The sequence below is a fragment of the Polistes dominula genome, unplaced genomic scaffold, assembly GCF_049000335.1.
Source record: "Polistes dominula isolate Pdom_NZ unplaced genomic scaffold, Pdom_raw_medaka contig_12, whole genome shotgun sequence".
In the NCBI taxonomy this organism is placed as follows: Eukaryota; Metazoa; Arthropoda; class Insecta; order Hymenoptera; family Vespidae; genus Polistes; species Polistes dominula.
In genome coordinates this window covers 3,615,420-3,636,675 of record NW_028301116.1, presented here as the reverse complement: position 1 = coordinate 3,636,675, position 21,256 = coordinate 3,615,420, and the positions used below count along the sequence as shown (strand labels likewise).

The 21,256-nt window shown below is 32.2% G+C and overlaps 1 protein-coding gene across 1 annotated transcript in view; it reads left to right on the top strand.

Annotated features, from left to right (window-relative positions):
• Nucleotides 1-468: 468 nt before the first annotated feature.
• Nucleotides 469-21,256, top strand: part of zfh2 (Zn finger homeodomain 2) — a 251,745-nt gene continuing 230,957 nt past the window's right edge. Inside the window, 1 exon segment of the mRNA XM_089176948.1 lies at nucleotides 469-519. The gene's annotated coding sequence lies outside the window, so the exon portion shown is untranslated.

Here is a 21,256-nt window from a genome sequence, read left to right as displayed (position 1 = left end):
ATAATTAGAACGTTTAATCAAATTTCCGTGAAAATTATACATCCTTGTCTTTATATTCATTGTCATTGTTGTACTTAACCATGACGAAGATTTAAATTATTCATCTCGTTGCATGAAAAAGATACGAATGAATAAGAACGAGGAAAGTGTTAGTTATTATCTTCTTAGTAATGTAAATGAGACTCGTTTAATTGGTTTCTCTTGTATATCTAGGCTTTTCCAATCAATTATCCATCTTCTTTGTAAAACCGTTGATTGCATCTGCCAATACAAATTTATTTGGAATTGAACTATCGATCATTTCTTTAATTATCATTAAAGTTGAAGGATAATGATTGTCATTTATTATTAAAAAAAAAAAATGAATTTTTTTCCTTTCATTTATATTTTATCGATTAATTTAAAATCGTCTCGAACCGATTTTACTTTACCGATCGTATTTTTATTTGGTTTTTTTTTCTGTTTTAGGATCTAAATGAGAAGAGGGAGAGTAGATGAATTCTACTATCTGCATTCTTGGTAAGTCATTCAACATTAAGAATATATTTATAATAAACACACATTTTGAACACGCATATATACAAAGAGATAAAAAGAAAAAAAGAAGTGGAACCAGTTGAATAAAAAACAAATCAAACAAAAATTACCAATGATATACACTTTACATCGATTCTCAAATATACCATAGCGGATTACAAATGTCGTCTGTTGCATCGATGGTGGTGGTGGTGGTGTTAGTGGTGATTGTAATATCGTCGAGAGAATCGTTTTGAGAAAAAGAAAAAAGAAAATTCAAATATCGACTGACCGACACGTTGGATACGAGGACGCGTCAGAATTCGTGTAAAATTTAAATATCGAAAAGAGAAACGATGCATTATAAACGACCCGTGCGAGAAGAAAGAAAGAAGAAAGATGCCATCAAAAAAAAAAAAAATAAAAAATAAATAAAAAACGAGAGTTCGTCGTAGCTAAATAAACACACACACACACACACACATATATATATATATAAGGACGAGCACAAACTTTTTCTTCGATAAGTCTCGGTATTTTTTCAGAATAAGAAACGAAAAGAAGAAACAGAGTTTGTTTCTCTGTTCGTGTGTGTGTTATTCGTGTATGTGCAGAAAAGAAGGATAGAAAAAGAGAGAGAAAGAGATAGAAATAAGTAAAAAAAAAGAGATAGAAAGAGAGTGGTGGTGCTGGACTGCCTTCTCTTCCCCATAAATACGGATTTAGTCCTGCGGTTTACGAGCGAAAACGTGTCGAGCTTCGCGAGCATACCCCGTGCCTAAATTATTAAAGTCGTAAACGATCGAAATCGTCGTTAAGCGGCGCGCGAAGAAACCCATCGGTGGTACTCACTCTCTCACACTCTCTCTCTCTCTCTCTCTCTATTTCTCTCTCTCTCTCTCTTGGTTTCGCGTCCTCTCGACGGATCGTTTTTCTCCCAGTTTCATTGTTAGCTTCGGTCCACGTTAAAGGTAGATCCGATAGTCTTCACACACACATGCACACATATATACACATATCACTACCACTATCATCACAACCACCACCACGATTTCTACGATGGATTTCTAAGAACGATCTGAACGAAATAAAGAAGATACATGTAGAGTGAGTGAGTTTGTGTGTGTGAGAGAGAGAGAGTGTCTTCTTAGTACTGTATTCTTATTCAAAGACTACTTAATCCTGTCGACGACTATCCTACTCTACTCTAGTCGTGACAACGCCATTTTCTTGTCTACATGACGTCAAATCGTCGTCGTCATTTATTCTTCACTTAACCAACGAACATTATTTAATATATGATAAAAGGGGGTTAGGCAAGTGTTAGTATATTCATTTTTATTCGTTTCATTTTTCATCTCTATTATTTTATTATTTAAATAATTTATTACGATAATTTTATATTATGGAAAAATTTGTCTACAAAATAATTAAGTGTTAAGCATATATAAATACATCCGAAGAAAACATTTGTTTAAAAATATTTATTCCATAAATATTTGTATAAATGATAAAAGTAATTGATTGAATGTGAAACAAAAAAATGAACAAAACAAAAACGTTCCATTTACGTATCATTTTAGTTTTCGGTTCATTCATTATTCACCTAAATCCCCACCCCTTTTGTGTGTTAAATAGGTGTGCTATAAAATATAGGAAATATATTTCGATTCGATAAAAATATGACTGAGTACTGTTAATAAAACAGAAAAAAGGAACACGTAAATTATTTATTTCTTCGTATGAAAAAAGAAAAAGAAAAAAAATATATATATATTTATAAAGATCGCATTTAATCGCAAAGTTTGGAAAGCATGAAACCCTATGGTTGATTAGAGTAGTCGTTAAAAATGGCGTGACGAGTTCGCGAGTGGTTCTTAGATTAAATTCTCTTATACTCATGCGCATCGCGTTTCGTCGCAGTGTAGTACTTCTCCCACCCCTTTTTTCCTCCTCCTCCACCCCTCCTCTCTCTTTCTCTTTCTCTTTTTCTCTTCTCAAAGATCTATATAGGTGGAATAATTTATCTAATTGCAGCGCTCGGTTCGCGCCACGCGAACGCTCCTCGTTCGCTACCGTGATGATTCTTGTACAACAGAAAGAGAAAAAGAGAGAAAGAGAAAGAGTGAGGGTGAGGGTTAGTAGGGGGAGAGGAGGGACCGGCTTCCTTTCGTCGATGAAGGAGGTAGTAGCCTCCTTACTTTGTAATTTATCGTTCTCTTCTCCTTTTTTCGTTCTTCTTCAACGTTCGAGGGGTATTCCGCATTAAAGATTTTCTTCGCTCGTTGCAGTAGAAAAGAAGAGAGGAAGAAGAAGAATAAGAAGAAGAGAAAGAAAAAAAAATAAATAGACTTATGCACACAAACACAGACATATATATATATATATATATATATACACGTGGTTAAATACATGATAAACCACATATACACTTTTATATACATATATTTTGATAAATACTAATACACGTAAATAAATACATGATCGAATATAGAATAGATGCACAGATATGTACAATTGTATATATGTTAGTTGCATTAAGTAAACGAATAAGATTGTATTGGTGAATAGAGAGGATGTACATTAACATTAACTAATACACGTATAAATAGGAAAGATTTGAAGAAAGAGAAACTTAGGATTGCGTGTAACTGTGCGATATATGCGATCTATAGCACTACTTATATTAAAGGGGAAATATGGAAGGAGTAAGATATAGGGTGAATAAGAGGAAAGTGCTTAATTCGTCCGCAAACGGCCTCTCTAATTCTCAACGTATAGAAGGATAGATAGATAGATGGATAGATAGATAGATAGATAGATAGATAGACAGATAGATAGATATGTATGTATGTTGGTATTGGAAAGAGGACAGTAGTCGAGAACTCTTATTTGAGATCGATAAGACGATTTATAATACACATATACACACACACACGAATGTGTACACTCACTAACATTTATTTCATTTTTTTTTATCGTCTAATTTATTTAATAAACTCTCACCGTGTAGTAATTTTTTGTTGACACATTTGTCAACGATTAAAAATTATTTTTTATCAAAATAATATTTATCTGTATAATAATTTATTTTTTATATTTATTAGAATTAATTATAGATATAATTATTTAAATTATAAAAATATAAGAATAAAATCTTAAAATAAGATTATTTTTTCGCGATGGGGTTTAATTTATTTAGTAAACTCTTACCGTGTAGTAATTTCTTTTTTGTACATAAAATTTGACACATTTGTCAATGATTAAAAATTATTTTTAATAATTTTATGTTTTATTAAAATAATATTTATTTTTTATATTTATTCTAATTAATTATAAATATAATTATTTAAATTATAAAAATATAAAAAAAAAATAAAATTTTGAAATAACTTTATCTTTTCACGATAGTTTTTTTATTTTGTATTGTTAAATAAATTTAATTTATTAATTATTTATTTTTAATAATATTTTTAAGGGATATACACACACAATTTTACACTTGACGTGTCATTTTTAATTAAAATCATCAAAAATAGTCGCATTATCGATGATTCGTTCTTCTCATATTTTTTTGTATTTTCTCTCTCTTTTTCTCTCTTTCTTTCTCTTCCTTTTTCTTCTTCATCTTCACCACCACCACCACCTACGTTGACGAGAACGTCCTGATTTACGAGCAAGAAATGATCTCCGTGCTCGTTCCGCTCGTTTCAATGCTCAACGTTCAAGCGAACGTTCCAATTTGCATCCCCCCGGCTTCGCATTAGCAACAAAATTGCGAAGGAAAGTTCTTATTCGCGTTTTAAAGGAATAAGATCGTGATATCATCTTGATATATCATCGAACGTTGTGATATTTATAATATAATATATAAATCTATTTTAAAGGAGACAAACTTTGTATATTTATCTTTTCAAAACTTTATATCATGTGACTTTCTTTCTTTTTCTTTTTTGGTATTTTTTTGAAGCAATGAAAAATAAATGTTACAGAAATAAAATGATATAAATTTATAAAAATTTTTATATAAAAAAAAAGAGATAGAGAGATAGTAGAAATAAGAGAGAAAAAGAAGGAATAAATTTAAAAAAAAAAGGAAGAAATAAAAGATAGAAGATGATATTACGAACAACGTATCCACATAGCAGGGCATTAACAATAAGAGGCTGACTGTAAAGAAGCGAAAATCAATTTGCAATTTAAATCTCAACTTATGTATCTGTGTTTGTGCATGTCTCTTCTGTTGCGCTTGCTGGTTGCCTACCTGGTTGTCTGCGTGTATGTATGAATGTATGTATGAACGTAGCCGCAGGTCATTCGATTTCCTAGATCACCGTTGATGCTGTTGCACGAGAGATGATTTCACTGCGAGAGAGCATCGATCGATTCGATAACGGGCGTGTCGACGTTTGCGATAGATCGAACCGAGATCGAAAGTCTCTCTTCGATTGCATTGGAATTTTATCGAGGTTTCTGACCCGAGTACAGTTCAGTTTCCTTTTCCTTTTCTTTTTCTTTTCATTTTTATTTAGAAATTTTATTCTTACGATCGAACTCAATTATAATATTCTTTTTTTTACTTTTACTTTTTTATATTATAATATTAATTTTGATTTATACGTTAAATTTGTTGAGTTGGATGTTAAACTGATATTAAAAAAAGAACAAAAAAAAAATTTAAGTACTCGGGTACAAATTCTTTTTCATGGGAACAAAGTGTACTACGTTACGAGGGATCAAAAAAAAAACGTGTTCAAGGACTCGTACTAATTTCTTCTACATAGATATTCCCTCTTAGAAAACAGAGACACCTTGATCCCCGTATTAAGAGAGATTTCGAGGGCTCCGATCGTGGAAACTTTATCTTGGGAAGCTTGAGAACTTTCACACACTTACAATGATTTTTATAGGAGTATCGTGTTCATATTTTTTTATCCTTAAATTCGAATTTTAATCGACCATTTTATTTATAATATAATTTTAGGTAATTATAAAATTCCTAGTTAATTATAGTTTTTAATTTATTATCTGCTTTTCTACAAATCATAAACCCATGTATTAAAATATCATACTATTTATATATATATATATATATATATATAATTTTTTTTATACATTTGTACATTTATTTATATCATTTATTTTATTTATACATATTATATTTATAAAATACAATTTTTTCTATACAGGGTATATAAAAAAGTGCACAATAAAACTTCGTACACAAACGAATAACAAAAATAATTTATCTACAAATTAAGAAACGTAAATTTTTAATATTAGAACCTAATTTTCTAATATAGAATATTAGAAAAATTGGAAATACAATTTTCTATACAAAAATATGCTTAAATACTAGTAAAAAACTAAAAAAAAAAAAAAATACTTTGAATATTATTCACGATGTCATAAATAATAATTATAATAATATTTTAACAAGTGAGATATATTCTAAGGTGTAAAAAGGTATAAGGTAACCATTTCCGTTAACAAGGACAAAAAGTAACGTCTTCTTATTTCCAATCGCATTGGATTTGCTACCCCTTTTTTATTCTTGTGTATCTTTCGTCCTTATTTATCGTAAGGGAACGACTCGTAGAAACGATTCGAACAAAGAAACTAGGCGGCCACCCCTTTTCTGGTGCGCCTGCTCTCGAACGATGCCACCCGTTATGCATCCAAAGACCTCCCCCCCCTCGATCTTCTTTCTCTCTCTCTTTTCCACTTTTACCCGTCCTTACCATTCTCCAACTCCCGTGTCGATATTTCCCTATCGATTGATCCGCAAGGAGGCACCCTCCGGAGGCTAACCCGATGGCCTTCCGTAACTCCTTTTCACCCTCCCACCAACCCCCTTGTCCTTATACTTCTTCTTCTCCTCTTTCTTCTCCTCCCTCTGTCCTTATCTACTTTTTTCTACTTTTTTTCTCTTACCGTCGTTTTATACTCTTCTCTCTCTCTCTCTCTCTCTCTCTCTCTCTCTCTTTCTTTCTGTCTTTCTATTTTTATTTATTTCATTTCTTTTTTTTTTTTTTAATTAATATTTTTCAATGTTGGATTATAGAATTTTTGTTGTTCAATTATGTTTAATTTAATAATATATATAAGAATTTTTATTTTTGTAAATTATTCGATTCAAGTTTGGAAATATTATATATTATATACTATTATACATTATTATTATTATATTATATTATATAGTATATTTAAAGTATATGTATAATACTATTATAGGAGCTCATACTTCTTTATATAGTTACACTACTTAACAGTAATATAATATATATTACTATAAAAGGAGTTACTATATACTTTAGTAATATATAGTATATATAGTAGTATATATAATATTTACTATTATATTATTATAATTATATTATTTATTATATTACTATATATTACTATTATATATACTTTAATATATACTATAATACAGTATTAAAATTATGATCATCTGTGACTTAAAATTTTCAACGATCACTAGAATATTAAAATCGTAACCAATTACGTAACGGATTACAGCAGTATTAAATATTTAACATAATTTTAATAATCTCCGTAATATTCGCGTGATCATTAATAACTAATGTTGAAAAACAGATAGATAATAATATAATATAATTATTTAAAAGTTGTATTAAACGTTGCACTAAAAAAATACACATAGTGTACGTTAGAAAAATAATTTCGTTCTTCATACATGAACATGCATTGTTCATTAAACTCGTCCTTTACAAGTAGGTACGATTCGCGACCATTATTCTCGAAAGAATATTCGAACGTCGTCGTTGTCGACCTTTTGGGATAGAAAAAGAAAAAAAAGGTAGGCCCTCGAAAGGATTCGATCGGTTCGATTGGGGCCCCTTTTATCCCCCTAAACCCCCCTAACCTCCCAATCGGGATTTCTTTCTCATTCTCTCTCGTAGATTCACACAAAAGGTAAGCAAACGCCAAAATGAAAATTCTACGTTGTTCTGTTGGTACCAGAAATACTCGTTCGTTCGTTCGTTCCACCACGTGGCAGGGAAAGAAGAAGGTTACACCAACCAAGTCCGCCGTGAAATCAGTTACGAAATCACGGGGTCCCATTGGCAAGAAATCTTCCCTACCGAAAGAGAGCCCTGGCTGGCCTTTCCCTCCCTTTTTCGGCTCGATCATTAATTTGTAACGAACCGGCGCCGCCTGTTATTATCCTACGGTTACGCGATCGCGTGATTACTCACACGAATTCGTTCCTTGTGATTCTCTTCACTCTTCCTTTCTCTCTCTCTCTCTCTTTCTCTCTCTCTCTTATAGATAGCACAAAACCATCTTTTTCTTCTTATTCTTTTTCTTTTCCTACAAATAATTTTCAATCGAACTGCATAACTTTCGTTTCTAAAAAATAAAACAAACAAACAAATGAATAATCAACGAACTTTCGTCAATTTAATTTCCATTGAAAAAAAAAAAATTCTTTATCTCGACTCGATAGATCGAAACTAGCCACCGGATCTAGATCGAAATCTCGATCACTTTTACATTACATTATATCGCGGGTCGAGTTTTAACAAACCACCGATGACACGAGATTAGGTACCACCTAAGTGCGTTTTAGATGCTAACGAAAGATACGATAAATAATCGACATCGGGATGGAGAAAAAAGGGAAGGGTCTAGGGGGGGGGGTTGGACTGGGGAGTAATTAGTGTAGATAGAAAGAATGAATTGAACAATCCTATGTAATACGTGTAACTTATACACAGGTATAAACATTAAACATACGTATACACATATATACTCATACACATACATATATCTTGGAAATTAGATCGCATGTCCCGGGGGCAAGAACGCGGTTCTCTTATGTTAGTTCTCTCCCTTCAAAACGTGTGGCTTTCCATTCGCGTTCGTGAGAAAACACGTGCTTATTTATCCTAGATCGAAAAGGGTAAAAGTAGGAATTTCATGCGTTTCATTTTTCATTCGATACTCGATCCCTACTTTTTCAATGATAACATAATATCATACCTTTCTTTTTTTGTTCGTGCTTTTTGTTTTCATTTTTTCTTTGACTTATTTAATTATACATTCATTCATTCATTTATTCATTTATTTATAATATATGTCGATTTGCCTACCCACGCATGTATGCAGGCATTTAGAAAGAAATCGATTATTTGATTTGTATAATATTATACATTTAAAGATCATTTTGTGCGTAGACAACTCGCTCTCGTTTTTCATGAACTTTTCCGTGACAGTTCGATGCTTATTATTAAATAGAAAGTAGAAAGCAAATCAGACACGGTTTATAGATCGTTCAGTTGTAGACGAAACTTTCTACGATAGATTTCATTATATCGTTCGTCCTCTTGTCTATTACGACAATACTTTATTCTTTTCAATTAGTATATTTGAATTTTGTTTTATTATTTCTTTTTTTTTTTTAATTCGAACGTAATCTTTAGATCGTTGCAATGCTAATGATTGTAGTTATTTTTTATTTATTTTTTCTACTTTATTATTTGCATAGAAACTAATCTTTAGATATGCAAGTTAATTATTTTTATATCGTTTAAAATTAATTTATACTTCGATTTACGTTTAAATTATTATTATCATTTTTTTGTGAGGGATACAACGAAAAATATGCACTGTAATTATTTTTTATAGAAATGTTAGACTCAAGCTTTAAATCATTGTAATTACAATCGTCATAGTAACTTCTTTTTTTTATTTATTAAATAATTGTTTTAACCAAGCACAAATAAGACATTTTATAAGAGTTATTTTTATACCAACCAGGAAGATAAATTTGTACAATAATATCGCGATACGAGATTGCCACGAATTCTATTTTTCACGTTAGAACGCATAAATTATTCTCGATGAATACACCCACGTAAAACAGATATAAAAGAAAAGAATTAGTCGATTAATCTATAAAGAGAGGGAAACGACTGTAAAGCTCACGAGATATTGATTGTTTCTTCCCGGAAAGCCACTTGACTCGACTCGACTCAAATGCTGATCTAGAATATACTAGAATGTTGTATTTCGATTAAAGAAAAGGAAAAAGAAACAAGAAAAAGAAGAAGAAACCCTCCTTCGCAATTAAAAAGAAAAAAGAAAAAAAAATCGAAGAAGGTCTTTTTTATCCACCCTAATGAATACTTTTACCCTTTCGGTGACGAAAGCTTGTAACGACCCTTATCGTTGGCTTCTTCTTCCTTTTTACAAAATTACTGGCTTGCACACGATAACAACGATAGCCTAGTAGTCGTCGTCCACTATACCTGTAACTCGTTTAAAACGTACGTGTTGAACGTGGTGCGGTATGGTGAAGTGCGTGCCTCGTAGTAAAACTGTGCTACTCTTCCTGGAACGTTTGCAAAGTTTTCTATACAACTATATATAAGTGTGTACATGTGAGAAAGATATGATGAAGGTGGAGAAAAGCTTGAGGAAAAATTGTAACGACCCGGTGACACCTGGCGTCGCGAAACGCGTTCACCTAACTCGATTATTTCGCTTTTCGTTTCCACTTTTGAATCGACTTCCTGCGTGAACGACAATTTATCGTTGTATATATACATATATATATATATATATATATATATATATATATATATATATATATATATATGTGTGTGTGTGTGTGTGTGTGTATTTATGAAAGAATACATGAACCAAAGCAGGTGCATTGGACGATGTTGTTACATTAATATAATACTATTTTTTTTTTTTTTTTTTTCATTTAAAATGATTTCCACACGTTTTATCGAAATTCAACTAACGATAAGTTATGCATACACTATTGTCAATATTTTATTAATATTATTTTTGTTCTATTTTCTATTTAGTAATAAGTAGAAATAAATTTTGTTGAAAATATAAAACGAGTATCGTAAGAAAGTAATAATGATTAAAAAGGGGAACCCCCCTATAATATACGTGTGATTAGCTGCGAGTACGCGTTGATCGTTAATTCGACGAGTCATCGAACGGACAAACTCGAAGAAGAAAGTTTAACACGTCCGAGAGATTAATTATGATGGATGAAACGTTAACGGTTTGGTCGTTACGGACTACCGATGATGATTCTACTTTTCCGTAGAGTAAACTCAAACTCTCAAAGAGGGCGACGAAACGAGAGGTTCATATTTAAACATCTAACTGACAATATGTTTCAACATTACACATGTGATTAAAAATATTCTCAAATTTTATACTTCATTGAATCAAAGTATACTAAATATAAATTAAAAATGTATATTTTTAATTAAAAATGTTAGAAGAAAATTAAACGTGTCGAATACTTACGTTTGATAACCTGTATATATACATATACATATATTTACACGTATATAAATACATGTGAGGTGTAATTTGTAGGTAGATAAAAAAGAACGATATAGAACGATATTTTGAGAAAGAAAAGGACGAAACTAGCTCTCTCTCTCTCTCTCTCTCTCTCTCTCTCTCTCTCTGAAGTATATTCCGCAAGTGCTATATCGAAGGTAATTAAGTGCTGACCCCACCGTAATTTCATTATCAGCATCGTTCTACTACGAACGAACTGGGAAATCGGATTACCCTGTGAGCGAGTCATTCTCTCTCTCTCTCTCTCTCTCTCTCTCTCTCTCTCTCTTCTAACTCTTACTTACTCTCACTCTTACTCTATTCCTCTTTATACTCAAATACTAACTCGCTAACGGCTAGTAGCAAGTTCTAGGTAGCTTTTACGTAGGTGCAAGAGAAGCCGCTCTCGTGTACTGCAAAGCCCGCAATTATACGTACATTGTAATTAGAAAATCTCTAGAAATCTCTCTCTCTCTCTTTCTCTCTCTCTCCCTCTCTCATTCTCTTTATCTCATTCACTCTCCTTCTAGGCCTTTAGTTAACTCTTATCTTTACGAATGCATTTCAGCTACAAAACGAGGCAAATCTGTCTTATCGCGATCTTTAATTACAAGGAGAATAGATAAACGAAAATTACAAAGAAAAAACATACATACACACACACACGTATATATATATTGCAAAATTTACTATTACCATTCTATTATTTTAAACTGTAAGTTACATTAAAGTATATAATCGCATTTAACAGTTTACTGTTTATTTTAAGACTGAGTACTTTAAACTCGATTGTATAATACTTAATATTTTTCTTTTAATGAAATTAGAAAAACAATATATTATATATACATGCATATGTATACACTGTAATTAACTATTACTTATTATATAATTATTTTAATCTCGAGTATATGCTAAATCACAAATTTACATTAATAAACTTGAAATGAAAATAAAACGTAGACATACACGTTTATGCGTATAAAGTAAAAAAAAAAAAAATAGAAAAATTAACTATTTATAATTATACTATTTTAAACTCGAAGATATAGTAAATCATAATTAAACGGGTATAATGAATCTTGAAGTTAACTTGACATCATTTTTACGCATTAAGAATATTATAAGTTCACGTAAGAAAATCTAAGTTTCTAAAGGATTTTCTTTCAATGTAATTACAAGAAGACATCTTTGATTGGATGGTTTTAAAGTAACGAACAAAAATATTGATTTGAGAAAAAATAAAATAAAATTAAATTAAATTAAAAAAAATCGCGTTATTAACGCGTTACCAATGTCGTAAAGGAATTAACGTTGGCAACGTACGAACATTAACGGTCGAAGATAAATTGCGTTAGCCGGCACGATTTGTGGGGAAAAATATTTCGAGAAACCCGTAGAACTTGTGGCTTGGATAATTAACAGCTGGCGCGACGACATTTAATTGCGCTAATTACGATAATTACAGTTCCTGCTAACGCGCGGTAAACCGGCCGCGGAATCGTTCGTTACTTACACGTTCATTCGTTCATTTCGTTTGACGTCATTTATTCGCATCTAACGAATATACGTGATTCCTTGATATTTCTTGTTTTTTACATTATCCATTTGCTTTCGTTACCGTTTTCTTTCTTTCTTTTTCGTTTTTTTTTTTTTTTTATCGAATCGAACAGCAATTTTTTTCCTCCCCTCTCCCCCTTCCTTTTTATCTTTTATTCGAGTACATAGTCTATTATTCAAACATGTTTTAAATGTTGAATGAACAAGATTAAATTATAGATACATATATATATTTTTATATATATAATTATATATACATATATAAACATATATACATATCATATATATATATATATAATATTTTAATAATTTTTATTAATTTTAATTTAAATATTTTATTATAATAAATATAATATATTTTAATAAATTTTAAATTAGTAATTAATAATATTAATAGTATTAATATAAATTTTGGGTATTTTATTAATTTTAAATTAAATTTTTATTATTATTTTATTTTTTATTAAATTTTATTTAAATTTATTTTATTAAATTTATTAATAAATTTATTATTATTTTAATATATATTTGTATATAATTATTATATATTTTTTAATATTAAAATATTATTTTTTGTATATTAATAAAGTGTAATAGATTATTTTATTAAAAAATAATAATATACGAAATATAAAATAATTAAATTACGAATTTTGACAAATAAATACAAAAACGTTCATTAATTCTTTTATCTTAAAATCTTATAAATTTGTATACCAACCATAAAACGATATTATGCACGATAAATAAATGTGAAACGTTTAATATTCGAATCAATACTCGGCACAAACAAATAAATAAAAAAGTAATTAAAATTAATTATCACGCGCTTGATAGATAACCTTCCTTTTTTTTTATCATTTATTGTTAGTTGAAGCGTTCGATGTATTCTTCACCTTTTTTTTTATATTCAAACGTATCAGAATACAATCATAAAAATATAAAAGATGATTTATGATAAGTTTACGTAATTTTAAGAAACATTCAGAATAAAAGAACATTTATAATCGATGTAAATATCGATATCGCGTATCGTAATGAATTAATTCGATAAATTATTACACTATAGATATATAGATTACTTTTTTCTATCATTATCTCTCTCTCTCTCTCTCTCTCTCTTTCTCTTTCTTGATAAGATCTGTTTAATTCGATTCTCGATGAGAATCATTCTCTCTCTCTTTCATTTTTTTTCTTTTCTCGTTCCTTAGGGATTCAAAAGAAAAAAAAAAGAAAAAGAAGGATTCGCTATTTAATTCCCTGCGACACGATCTTAACGCGTTTTCGAATCGAGAACTTTGCCGATTGAATTTAATTCCCGTGATAATTACGCTCGTGAATCTTCCAAAGTGCTCGGGATCGGAGTCGAAGAAAAATAAGAAACGTGCGAAATGAGAAAAAGAATGAACGAGAGAAAGAGAGAGAGAGAGAGAGAGAGAGAGAGAAGGATATAAAATTGGTGACATAGAAATTTTTCGTTCGCACGGTTTCATTTCAATTAACGTGTCTCCTCCCTCCCTCTCTCTCTCTCTCTCTCTCTTTTACCTTTCCTCTCCCTTGTGTTTCCCTTCTTGGTTAGAGGGTTGATTATAGTAGTGAGTTTTGGTTATACCGAGTAGATTTCGATATCTCGGCGATAATTGCAACACGGTTCTAACACCGTCGAGTTAACGGGGTCTCTCATTTCTAAAAGGGATAGATTTCAGAACCGGTTTCGCATTATGCACTGATTCTCTTTCCCCCCTTTCTTCCACCCCGAGGCACTCGTAAAAAGCACGCAAGAAGAAAGAATTTCTATCAAAGGAATGAGAGAGAAAAAAAGAAAGGGACTGAGTTAGTTAACTCGCGAGATTCCACCGGGTGCTTCTGATTTCTTTTACGATAGAAATACTTAAATTAAAAAACGGATACACCTCGATTGCATAAAATCCAATTTTTTTTTCAAATAGAACACTTTTCTTATTCATATTTGTTTAATTATTGTGTCAATTAATTGTATTTTGTTAATTATTGGGTTGATTTCATTTTTTGCATACGCCTTGTTGTTTCCTAATTTAATTAATTATTACGTATTTTTTTTTTTTTTAAATGAATTTCGCGTTTAAAAATTAATTTTTATTTTAAAATATTATAACTAAATAAGTTTGAACGATATTTCATTAATAAAATACAACAAAAATTATACAAAATTCGTATAAAAATTCGTAGGAAACAATTTAGGGGTTTTGAATTTCATCAGAAGAATTCGAACTGTTCTAATTTTGAGTAACTCGTTAATCGAGAGCAACGTGAAAGAGAGAGAGAGAGACAGAGAGAGAGAGAGAGCAGCAAAATAAAATAAATAAAAAAAGAAATAAGAGACGAATGGACTGTTAGAAGATGAGACGTCGTCGTCGGTCGAATCGTAAGCTTTTCCAAGCGGAAGTAGCGATTTCGATTATTTGCATTGCACATCTGGTAACAAGTTAGCGCAATCTATTCCTGCACGGGTACGGGCCACATGACACACATAGTATCTCGAAAGAACGTAAGCAACGCGTGCCACGTATCACTATGTAACAGGGTTGGTGGAAAGGGAAGGGTAAGAGGAAAGGGAAAAACGTAGGTACGGGGATTTGAGCTTCGATGTGAGCTACGACGTCGTTTCCAAAGACCAAAGAGTCGTCGTATCCTACTACTCTTCTTAAACGTTTATGCCACTTTGGACATGCTCGAAAGATCCAAAATCGTATCTCGTAATACACGATGAGTAAAGATCGTTTGAAAGTATATAAGCAAACTTTCAGAGAAATTTCTAACCAAACGTTACTACTACTACTACTACTACAGCTTATTTCCATCTATCTCTATCACTTCCTTTAAACTTTCGTTTAATTTTTCTCAACATTTTTTTCTTATCTCCAAAAGCTAAAATTTAGAATTAAATTTCTAAAAAAATTCTCGTGTAAATGCGTGTGTGTTTTATTCATTTAAATTTGTTCTTAAATTTTTATTTATTTAACGAAGTAAATTTACTTTAAGATTAATTCTAAATATCTTACACTGATTATCGTATTATCTTAATTTTTCGATTAGATAAAAAATAATATTTTCTATTTCTAAATTTAAAAAAAAAGTAAACAAAAAATTATACGAAATTCGTTTAAAAATTCATAGAAAACATTTTAGGGGTTATATTTATATATATTAGGGGGTACATAAATATATATTCATTTTATTTATTTTTTTTTAGAATATAAGGAGGAAAAAACGACACATATCGATAAAGATAATTTTTTTTTAATTCGCAAAGATAAAGAGTACCACCGATCAACGAACGAGAACTACCCTTGCAACCAATCCCACTCTCTCTCTCTCTCTCTCTCTCTCTCTCTCTTTCTTTCTCTTTCTATATCCCTCACGACATTCACTCTCCTTTTTATTGCCGCACACGAGGCTAAGAAACAGGAGTTCACAGAGTCGCCGGTGTAATTATGCCGCGCAGTGATTGGCGTGGGTTCGTGGAAAGAGGGTGGAAGGAAGGAAGGTGCTCGTTTCTATGTCTATTCACTTATACACCCACATAAATATACACATATACGTATATACATTCATAAATAAAAAGAAAGAAAGTAAGTAAGAAAGAGAAAGAAAGATATTTGTTGGGGGAGGGGGGAGTATCCGTGTGTATGACTAAGAAATACACACAAACATGAACTAGGTGGTTGGAGGGGGGTTGAAAAAAGGCGACCGCGACCGAGTTGGTTGTGTTAGAAAGCGATGGAGAAGCCACCGAACGAGCAAAGAAAAAGAGAAAGAAGGAGTGAAGAAGAGGGTGAAGGAGTGAAGAACGGGGGTTGGGGTTGGGGATTGGGGAGGGGGAAGGGTGGTTAGGTTTTTAGCTCGAATTCATTAAAAGTAAAAATCGATAGGCGACGCTCTCACACTGCCATAGTCAGTGGTGGTAGCATTTCACTGGATAAAAAGAATGCGAAAACACCCTCGACTACTATCTTCTTTCTCTTTCTCTCTTAATCGTAGAATTTCATTTTCTCTTTCATTCCTTAACTCTCTTTCTTTCTTTCTTTCTTTCTTTCTATCTCTCACTTGGTTCAGTCTAATCTTTTGCTTCGGAACGTTTTCTCGTTCCCATCAACTACTGCGGTTACCCTTTGCGAATTGTAGGTTGTTGGTTGGTTTGGCCATTGAAAAAAGGAAACACGCAAGTAGGTGTTTGTCTTTAAATACCAGAATAAAAAGAGATAAAGATAGAGATAAAAGATAAAGAAATAAAGTCATAGATAATCTAACAAAAATAAAAAAGAAAGAAAGAAAACATTACCGTTTGTTCAATCCTTTGGAATTCTAATCGTTCTTGTATCCTTTAAATCACTCCACATCGACCTACTAATTTTGATATCTTCATTTTTATTTGTCCTTATTAAAAAAAAAATAGAACGATTAAAATGATAATGAATAAATAAAAACAAGAAAAAAGATATATAGTATAAATTCTTCTCGTTTTTTTATTTTTTACTTTTTCTCAAAGGCGCACTCGTTTCTAACGAGTAAGAATAAGATATCTATATATAATGTCATACATAACCTAACAAAATAAGAAAGAGATAAAAAAAAAAACATAGTTATTCATCAATTCCAAACATTCTAATCGTTCATTTTAAAAGAACCGATCGACCTAAAAAGCTGAAATATCATTTTATTTTTTTATTTTTCTTCTCTCATCAATGAACAATTCGCTCATATCATTCCTTTTCTTTTCTACTTCTTGTTTATATCATTCCACCTATCTCTCTCTCTTTTTTCTCAAGTTTTTCTCAAGGAACATATCCCCCTCCGTTTAAGAAGAGGAAATAGTAAAAGAATTATTGAGGTCTAACTAATCCATATTCCTGTACTGTGTGTGTTTAGTGTTTACTGTTTTAGTTCACTTTCTTGAATATCCCTCTCTCTCTTTCCCTCTCGGAATAATATGAATGCAAGTCTCGCGGTAATTCCAGACTCAAAGCGTATAAATATCGCATCGAAAGCGCGAGCTCGAATATACACACACAAACTCAAACCGTCACATAAACATATATTTCCACATGCACGTATAGACTACTAGTTCATATAAGAAGAAATGAAGAAAAGTATCAGTATTGATGCAAGAAGGGTGTTTCAGGGGGGTTAGGAGAGAAAAGGAAGGAGTAGGGGAAGGGTTGGGGGTAGGGGCAAGGGGTTAAGAAGTAGAAAGGGAGAAAAAATAGGGAATAGTGGGGAGGTTTAGTACACCGTTGCAACGGCACCGGCGGCGTGCTTGTAAATTATGAGAGAACGGCATGTGAGTAATGGTATTGTGCCTTCTTGAACGGCGCGCCCGGAATGGACGGACGGACGGACGGACGGACGGAACACACGCGGACGGTATCGATTACGACGGTATATCTATTATCTACCGTTCTCTCGGGTGACAAGGGTTTGCCTACCGGCGTGCCTCCCAATAAAGGTCCCGCTTACGTTCAAAGGAAAAACCTGACATGTTACTTTTTCGCAATGAGAGAATTCTCTTTTTTTTTTTTTTTTATTTGGTTAGTAGTAGTAACTTCAATCAAACGTTTCACATTCTCCGTTTAAAATAAAAAAATATTTATATGTTATGTATGTGTGTGTATGTGTGTGTGTGATAGATTTTGCTCTCTGAAATTCCACGTGTGTGTATGTTAAGATTATGTCAATTCAATTACGAGAATAATTGTGTCGTCATAATAATTTATTTGTCTTTTCACTTATTTATTTTTAAATAATGATCGATCTTATAGATCAATGAGTCTCGATCTTTGATTAAATCTCTCATAGACTGACATTGATATTGTTTTTCTGGGTCACCCTATAAACTGCACGTTACGCGATAGATGCGGTCATCGGAGAAAGATAGAAATAGAGATAGAAGAAGAGTAGAGTAAGGAAAGGGAGGGGTGGGGGAGGTTGGTAAGCAAAAGTAGAAGAGGAGGAGGAGGAGGTGGAGGAGGTGGATAGAAAAAGGGTCGACCCTGAAGAGTTAGAAAGAGTAAGAAAAGTAGGGTAGGAAGTGAGTGAAGAGAGGGTGGTTGTGAAGAAGGACGAGTAGGAAGAGGAGGAGGAAATGGAGAAAGAGGAAGGGAGGAAGGGAGGAAGGGAGGGCCAAATTAACGGTAACCACTTCGGCCGAGGTCATTAAGGAAAAACTTTCTTTCCACTGGCGCCGAGAACGATCCGCCTTGGAATTCCTTCTCTAGGACCTGAGAGAATTTTCAATCGAATCGCAATCCTCCAAACGCTTTCGCCCTCGTTTCACCACCCCCGACAAGACTACCCCTCCACCCTTCTACTCCCTGTAACGAGGACGCGGTCTAACTCCACTTCTTCTTTTTTTTCTACCTTCTCCTTCTTCCTTCTTTTCGATTCAACTCACCCTACTTTGAACCCTCGCACAAACGATTCTTCTTCTTTTTCTTCTATTTTTTTTTTACGAAAAATACGCATCCCTGTCGCGGGACTCGTAAAAGAGAAAATCGGAATTTTATTTCGAGAGTTCTGGGTGTAAAAGTACGAGTACGATATAAGGGGGAAGAAGAAGTAGACTTTCATGGATTTATCTTTCGATTACAAATCGTTTGATACGATCGTTTTTTTTTTCGTTGTTGTTTACAATGAAAAAAAGAAAAATTAAAATGCAACTTACCTACGTTTAACCCTTTGGGCACACATTTATTTGAAAATTAAACATTACTTTGAAATAAACCAGGGAATGAACTAATTAAATCTCGTCTTAGTTTCATGACGTATCAGAACGTCATGTGCATCTTTATCCAAGCAAATGCATGACGTATTGATACGTCAAATGTAACCAAAGGGTTAAATAAGATAATAATATTATTTTACATTTGAATTGTCTTTTTTAATTATTCATTATCTATAATAGATCGTAATGAATTATGTGGATTAATTGTTGATACTTAAAAATTTACTCTGACCTAATTTTTTAATTAGAAACAATTAAAGTTTGTCATTTTGATTCTTTTCATTATTCCATATTCAATTAATTTTGTTCATTTTCTTTTTAATTATTTTAATTAAGAAGTACGTAGCAATTGTAACGACTCGTTAAGTTGCTTACAACGTTAAAATAGTTAATTACGAGTACTCGAAACTCGAGACGGCTCATTAACGGTTGTAGGACGATGTGTTGGTACCTGGATCGAGGAAATCGGACTCCGAAATAATTTACGTCCGAGAGAGTGCATCGACCAGACAACGAAAGTCGCCGTTTCGAACACGCGATATACAAGGTGTACCAATTGTAAAAGAAAAATACGAAACTGCCCTTAACGAATCCCGCCAAAACAGTTTACTAATCTGTCTAATTATTTAAAATATCCAGCAAAAAAAAGATAAAACAATTAAATCATTCTTATTGTTTTTTTATCATCGAGTATCTAATTAATTTAATTACATTTAATTTAATATATAATACATTTATTTTGTGTATTGTATATTACATGTATTTATATATTAAATTTAATATACATAAATTATATTATTTATTATATATAATTATAATATAAAATTAATAAATATATAAATATTATTAATTTATAATATAAATATTATTAAAGTATATAAATATTAATTTAATTACAATGTTACCAAAAAAACAAGAAATAATTTTATACAAATTATAAATTATAATAATTCTCATTTAGGAATACATTTTTGTTGTTGTTATATAAACAATATATTTAACAAATTATTTAGAGTATTTTTAAATTAGATCTAATCTTTCTACCGTGCATCGAACGAACCGTTAACATCCCTCTGTCTCTTAATTACGATTCCAAAGGGATCTGTGAAAGAAGGACGGCTATTAACGTCAGTGGTTGCCACATAGAAACGACTAGGACATCCTAGAAAAAAAGACAAGGAAAGAAAAGAATAAAGGAAGGAACAGAAAAGAGAGAAAATGAGAAAGAGAGAGAGAGAGAATTGGTACTTTTATGTATTCTATAGCCAACGTGTGTGGTTTCACCGATCGAGGATGAAAAAGGGATGAAAAGAGAGAGAAAGATAAAGGGGGTTGGTAGGGGGTGTGCGAAGAGAGTGTGTAAGAAGGGTGGAAATGCGTTGGTGGTTGAGTAAGACGAGAGAGATGGACTCGAACTAAGTCGAGTCTGGTCATGGTGAGAGGATAATTAGAGTAGGATAAAACGAGACGGAAGATAGCTAAAAAAGGACGGAAATAGAATAGAAAAAAAGAAAGAAAGAAAGAAAGAATGAGTGAGAGGGAAGAAGAGACTTCTGGGTAAAGCGGCGCCAGATAAGACTTAATATTTGATCGTGAGCCCACCCTTGGCTCACCATCGAGTCAAACCACCACCGAGTGAGAGGGGTGAGTAGTAGTCCTCTATCTATCTATCTATCTCTCTCTCTCTCTTTTCTCTCTCTCTCTCTCTCATTCTTTATCTATCTATCTTTCTTTCTCTTTGTCCTCTTCGTTTCCACTTTCCTCGTATACGATCGATCTCCTACTATCTCTCTCTCTTTCTGTGTGTATGTGTGTATGTCTCTATCTTTGTTTCTTTCGTTGAGTATTTTTCTTCCTACTCTGTCAGTTAGTGTCGGCTAGCATAGGAGCGACTATCGGGGGCAAATCTGTTGACACTACCGACCGGAACCTTGTTTCCGATTTCCGTGGGATCGTTTCCCTCCCTGGTACGAGTAGTAGTCCACCTCCTCCTCCTCCTACTCCTCCTCGTCGCCAGTTCTTCCTTCCTCCGTTTGTTTCTGGCGCCACGCTCGATTAGCGCGCCGTTTACGGTCT